Below are 7,156 nucleotides of genomic sequence, written 5' to 3' on the forward strand. Positions count from 1 at the left end.
TCTTGTTGCTACCACGTCAGCTCACTTAGCCCTCGGCGGCCCTGGTCAGGCTGTTTGCATGGCCCTGCCCCACCTTTCTGCACTCCCAAGAAGAGTGACTTCTTTCTTGCTCCGTTCTCCCATAGCATGTGCCATATTCCTCCGCTCCAGCAATGACCACATTGCACGGTAGTGAGTTGTTTATGTATGTGGGTGTCTGACCCAACAGCCGGGAGCTCCCCGAGGGCAGAGAGCACGCCTTCCCCTTGTGTGCCTACAGTAGACGTGTTCTGCCCGAGCGAAGGATGCCACGACGAGCCAGCAGGCAGCAGACGCAGGATGAGCAGTGGGGGTGATAATGGTTATAGTGAAACTGTTGTTTATCTGTGAGGAAGATAATAACAGTTCATCTCCCGGAATACGATACCAGCAGGAGGTAAATCTTCCTTGCTCTTATACCAGCACATCACCAGGAATCAGTCCTTCGGCTCTGACTTTTCTTTGCCCCCCGGAAGGGCTTTTATTAACTTCAAGGTTATAATGCCCATTCTCATCTCTATAAACGCGAGAACTTCACTTTTCATGGCCTAATTCCTACCCTACTTCCAATTCGATGCTAGATTTAGAACAAACTAACAGAAGCTTCCTATTTAATTGTAACACCTTTGACATTTACACTGGATGGGACCATGGGCAAGTAGTTCTGAGCGTCCCGGGATCGTTAATTATCATTGCAGCTAATGATAATAAGGGATTTGGAGAGCTTTGATTTACAACTTGGATTAGAAAGAATTAGCCATCTTCTGAAAAATACTTACCACCATTTGCTGTCTCATGCTCTGAGTATGGGTTAGAATGTGCTTTTGTGGGCAACGGACGGTTTATAGTAAACAGCCAGCCGTAAGCACATGCCTCTTAGCTTCTCCTCAAGTCCAATGACCTTGATTCTGCCCTTGTGCACTCAGGGCATACAGCATGCCCTTCAAAAGTTCAGAGAGGGGAAAACCCTCCTTCACGTTCTCCTATTTTCTGCACAGACCAGACCTCCCCAGGTCATTCCACAGAGTTATTTATGGTTGCTGACTAGCAGATGCATTGAAAATATGCACAGCACGGTGCCAATGTACAGATCTGGAAGGATCACTGCAAGAGCCTGTCAGTCCTGCTCTGCCCCACCCCACCACGCCCCGGCAGTGCCCATAGTTCCGTCTGTGGCTCCAGGGAGGCGATGCTTATCAGTAGGGTCCAATGCACTTTCCAGCTGGCCTCCTCACCTCTTCTTTCCCCAACCCAGCAGATGGGCGAGTTGGAGAGGCCACAGCCAGAGTGTTTTGACGGTTTCAGTTTTAGTAAAGGCCGGGGGAAAACTATACAAAGTAAGCAATGTATTTTTTTTGTGAGAGGAAGTATGATTTGGGGGGGTGGGGAGAGAAGAGGAGCGAATGTGCTAAGGGATAGGTGGGAAGCAGAATACAGGAGGATGGAGGCCAGAACTCCTGGGGATTTGTTAGGGTTGAAGACCAGAAACTCATGGATCCGAGCAAGCCTGAGCTGACAGTAGACAGGCTGCCGTGCAGAGAAAGTGCAGCCCAAGGTCAGGTTCCCAGAAAAGATTTCCCAGTAGCAGGTGTCTCCCATGCCCCTGGGTGGGCAGTGTGAGATTCAGTGGGGGAGGTTCTGGAACAGGAGTGAAATGGCAGTAGCTAAGGTGACATCACGGAAAGCCCGTCTTCTCTCATGCAATTCTAGAGAGGAACAGCTGGAGGACCCAGCCTTCCACAATCAAGCCGACTCCAGGGAGGCCCCCGAGGGCCTAGAGTCTGTGTTAGGGTGTCACGTGGTGGCAAGTGACAGAAACCAGTTCCAGCAAGCCTAAGAGGAAATAAAGGATTTTAAAAAGCCAGGGGGTGCAGGGGCAGTAGCAAGGATGACACATAAAATCTAAATGCAGAAAAAAGACGAGGCCTCTGATAAGGCCTGGAACCAGGAGTTTAAATACTTCAGATCTCCCCATGTGTCTTGTCTCACAGCCACACGTACCAAGTGACTGATGGTCTCTCAGGGGCCCAGATCCCAGCTCCCAGGTGAGAGAATCCAAGCGCTCAGCCTGTTTCAGGAGTTCACTCCTGATTCTCTCAACTCCGGCTGAGGTGAGGGATCAAGAGGACTAACACGGCTGCCGGGAGCCACCCTGTGAGGTGTCAAGCAGAGGGCTTCCGGGGCAGAAGACCCCTGATACATGTCTATCCTGGCACTTGTCTCTGTCGCCGGTCTCAGTGACATTCAACTTGCTGTCTGCTCTTTGCTTGCATTTTTTTTTAAAGATTTTTTTATTTTAGAGAGAGAGTACGGGAGAGAGTCTTAAGCAGACTCCGCGCTGAGTGCAGAACTCAACACGGGGCTTGATCTCATGACCCCTAGATCACGACCTGAGCCAAAACCAAGACATGGATGCTGAACCTACTGTGCCACCCAGGCGCCCCCTTTCCTCACATCTGTTCATGGCTGCCCCCCCCCTTTATTTAGGTCTCAGCTCAAATATGGCCTCCTTGGAGGAATGTTCCCTGACCACGCTAGCTAAAGTAACAATTGTCCCCTCTCCACTCCTTCCCCTTCTCTCTCCGTTGTGGGCTAAGTTGTGTACCCCAAACGCCATATGTTGAAGTCCTAATCCTCAGTACCTCAGAATGACTGTATTTGGAGATAAGGGCTTTAAAGAAGTAATTAAGTTAAAATGAGGTCATTAAGCCAGGCTCTAATCCAATATGAGTGGTGTCCTTCTAAGAAAAGGAAATCTGGACAAAGACAGAGGAAAGACCATGTGAAGACACAGGGAGGAGATGGCCATCTGGAAGCCAAGAGAGCTTCTTTCTTCAGAAGAAACCAACCCTGCTGACAACTTGACCTCAGACCTCCAGCCTCTAAAACTGTGAGAAGACGAACATGTTGTTTGAGCCTCCCCGTCCTGGAGAGATGCCTCTTCTAGGGTTCTTGCTTTTGTATGATGGTCCTGAAATCTCTGTATCTGTAGAAATCAGCCGGCCTATTGCTTGAGGATTAATACTGGGCTTGTCCCTTATTTCAAACTGCACAGTGATCTGTACATAGAAGTTACTCAATGATATTTTTAATGATTTTATTAGATTGCTTTTTACACTTATCTTACAAGGGTTCATATAGGCTTCAGGTTGGATACTCATGAGCCCTTTTTACCACATATGTAGAAATTATAAATTCCCGGGAACACCCTGATCACAGCAAAATTTTTTTGTTAGCTTTAAGGGGCATGAAACCAGCACCAAAAGGGGGTGCATGGGGACATGTGAGTAAGGAAGTAAAGCTCAAAAATGTCTGATCCTACAGTTAGGTGTAAGTCCGCTAAGTAGCAAGGGCATGAGCTTTATCAAGCTCTAAAATGACTCAAGATTACCAGAAAGAAAGGCAAGAGGGTGACTCATCCTTCGTCTCCATAACAACTATTTGGCTACCTCTTTTTCTTAGTACCAGTGGCTAACCCCTTAAGGGAAGTGGTGCCTTGCCACCAGTCCATGTGGCCTCATGACTCAAAGTCTTAAGATTTAATTTAATCTTAAGATTTTCTTAAGAGACAAAGACCACTCCTGTGGGTAACTCCTTTTTGAATGTATTTAGGTTAGCCATTTACTATGGATGACCCATTCAAGTAAATTCGTTCCCAGATTCCCTCCTCAGAGAAGGGATTATATTTTCGTAACTAATTCCTACCCACACAGTGATTCATCCCCAGCACATAGTGACTTCTCTGTGCAAGCCTATAGGAGACAACGATGCAAGATCAGTGCCAGCCACTAAAGCACTTTCAGATGTATCCTAGAGGATACCAAGACACTTTCTCAACTCCAGCAAGTGAGTCCTTCATATGGACCTTTCCCTCCTATGGTGGAAAACTGGATGAAATAATTTATCTTTACACAAGTTATTAATTAGTTGGTTATTTTAGGGAGTGCAGGAATTATTTATGAGCCAGATTATACCTGGTTTTCTCCCTAGTTTACACAAGCCAGTCCCTGCGAAGATTCTTTGGTCGGTGTTTTTCTAGATGAGTTGTAAAAGTCACAACTTCTAGATTCTCTTCCTAGTCATGGATGAGCATAGATAAGTAAATCACTTTTTCTGACAGTAAAAATGAGACAATAATACTTACCTGTTTCTTCCAAGAAAAAGATAAGACAAAGTTAAAAGGAGAGTATACATAATTTGAATTTCCTTTGCAAAATGTATTAAAGTAACCCTTTAAATACATTTTGCAAAGGAAACTGACAACTGCTTCATAATGAAGTTGCTTTGAGACAAGGTCTATTTATCCAAAATAAGTGGTCAATCCTGAATCAGTGCCCTGGGGAACAGATATCATTTCTTTTTGTATTTTACAAACATAACAACCTATTGATTGAATTTTTCACTCTTAATTTTTTAAAAATCATTTTTAAGGAACATTAAATAGTGAACTAGAAGGAACAGCATTGAAAGTGATAAAATAAAACAGCTAGAGGATTTTTCTCTATAGCCCACACTATGAATTTATTCACTTAGCAAATATTGAGGGCCTACTATGTGCCACATGGATCCCTCAGTGAATCACACAGCAGATAGTGAATAACACTGCAGTCAGGGAGGGGACAGAAGAAAGGCACAGAGAATCAACAAGAAACAGTAGACTGAGCCTGGGTGGCTCAGTCGTTAGCGTCTGCCGTCAGCTTGGGTCATGATCCCAGGGTCCTAGGAGAGCCTCGCATCGGGCTCCCTGCTCAGCGGGAAGCCTGCTTCTCCCTCACCCACTCCCCCTGCCGGTGTTCCCTCTCTCGCTGTGTCTCTCTCTGTCCAATAAATAAATAAAATCTTAAAAAAAAAAACAAAACAGTAGACACAAGAAATAAGCAAATTGCATACCATGCTGGAAATTGATAAATACTATGAAAAAAGAAAAATTAGAGTAGGGTAAAGGGGGGATCAACAGCATGAGGAACTGGGAAAAGTTCGAATTGCAATTTTAAATAGGGTGATACAACAGTAGACTCTTGGATAAGGTGACATTTGAGCAAAGACTTGAAGAAAGCGAGAGGGTTATTTAGTAGATAATGAGAAAAGAGAATTCCAGACATAGGGAGCCACCTGTGCAAGGATGCAAAATTGGAGTGAGTCTTGTGATCAAGGAGGAAGAGCCAGGGGGCCCTTGTGGCCAGGGTCAGGTAAGTGAAGGAGAGAGTCCAAGGAGGGACAGTCCAAGTTAAACTCCAAATTGAAATGTTTGCTTCGTCTAATTTTCTTTGTAGCAATACAGCTCTAAATACATCACATATCCATTGTTCTTGACATCATAGAATCCCAAATAGCCCACATTATGAAGCTACTTGGGTCACTTTACATGATTTCTAAGTTCATAAGAACACTGCAACCCATCATGAATCATACATTTTAAAAACATTTATTTGGAACATTTAAGAATATCTTGTTTTTTAGAGTTACTTATAGATGCATAGATATACTATATATCTAAATCTATCTATCTATATATCAGTATCGATAATTTTTTTGATAAAATGTAATTTGGACTTTTCATTAATTCCCACCCTTCGATCACATTGTATTCATGATATTATACCACAATACCACATTTCCAATTTTCCATTTTGCTTTACGGAGTGAAGTCATTGCCCAAAGTATAGAACGGGTGCGGCTGTATCACCAAATTACATCACAACCACCAGCTGGCCAGTTGTAGCCAGGCCTCCTTTGTCCCACTGAGGTCATTCATAAGCTCCCCACAGTCCTCTCCCCTGCTCTGTGCTTCTGCTAAGGAAACTAGTGGGCCAGCCCCATCAGCTGCAGATCTGCTCCACCCCTTGAGAAATGTCTGTTTTCTCCTTGAGGGAACTCCCAGTGACACTGCTAGTGGTTCTCCCCAGTGAGAACCTTAATGTCTGTCTCAGGAATCTGCTCTGGAAATCTGCAAAGAGCCAGCACAGCCCGGGGGTAGATGGAGAAGGGGAAACAAGAGCGGCCTCACATCGGAGGACTGTTTCTTCTCACTTGGGCCTTGGTGTGGCTTCTCTCAAAGCTTTCACATTCTTTTCTCTCTCGGGCTCCAACTCAGTGAAAGAGGCTGGACTGAGATTGGTTCCGACTTCCTCTCCTTAGTCCTTGATTCTTACTCCATTCTTTAGCACAAAATCTCTTCCTCCTCTAGACCAAAATTCGAAACTTCCAAGACATAGATCAGGCATATACAGAGGCTTCCTCACATACACTATTAGCCAGACCCAGAATCCGGTATGAGATAGGAAAACTGTTCCATAGAATTAAAACACGAATCCACAGAGCAACTTTGTTCCTTTGTTGTCTTAGAGATCATTTCACCTTGTGGTCAATTATTCCTTCCATTTTTTTTAAAAGATTTTATTTATTTATTTGACAGAGATAGAGACAGCCAGCGAGAGAGGGAACACAAGCAGGGGGAGTGGGAGAGGAAGAAGCAGGCTCCTAGCGGAGGAGCCCGATGTGGGGCTCGATCCCAGAACGCCGGGATCACGCCCTGAGCCGAAGGCAGACGCTCAACCGCTGCACCACCCAGGTGCTCCTATTCCTTCCATTTCTGAATGACTCCTTCCAACTTCAGAATCTCTCCACTTTTGGTGACCTCTTCTTGCTAGTGTTTTTATTCTTCCTTCCACAACTCTCTCCTTCCCATCCTCCCTCCCCCCTTCTCTTTCTCCTTCCCTTTCCTTCCCTTTTCTTTTCTTTTCTTTTTCCCTTCCTTTCTTTCTCCCTTTCTCTTTCTCTCCCTCCCTTCCTTCCTTTCTTTCTCTTTCTTTTTCTCCCTTCCTCCCTCCCTTCCTTCCTTTCCTTCCCCTTCCTTCTTCTTTAATTCTTTCTTTCTTTTATTCTTTCTTTCTTTAATTTTTTCTTTCTTTAATTCTTTCTTTCTTTCTTTCTTTCTTTCTTTCTTTCTTTCTTTCTTTCTTTCTTTCTTTCTTTCTTTCTTTTGTGTTCTTTGCCTCAATCTATTGAATGGCAAATATCCCATTTCCAAACACTTATTTCTCAGACCCTGACGTACTTTCCACTTGATCTATTTTGTGATCTTGGTCATATCTAAAAGTACTCTGTGCCTCAGCTTCCTCATCTTTTTTTTTTTTTT

This window comes from Ursus maritimus, unplaced genomic scaffold, assembly GCF_017311325.1.
Source record: "Ursus maritimus isolate PB19 unplaced genomic scaffold, ASM1731132v1 scaffold_25, whole genome shotgun sequence".
In the NCBI taxonomy this organism is placed as follows: domain Eukaryota; kingdom Metazoa; phylum Chordata; class Mammalia; order Carnivora; family Ursidae; genus Ursus; species Ursus maritimus.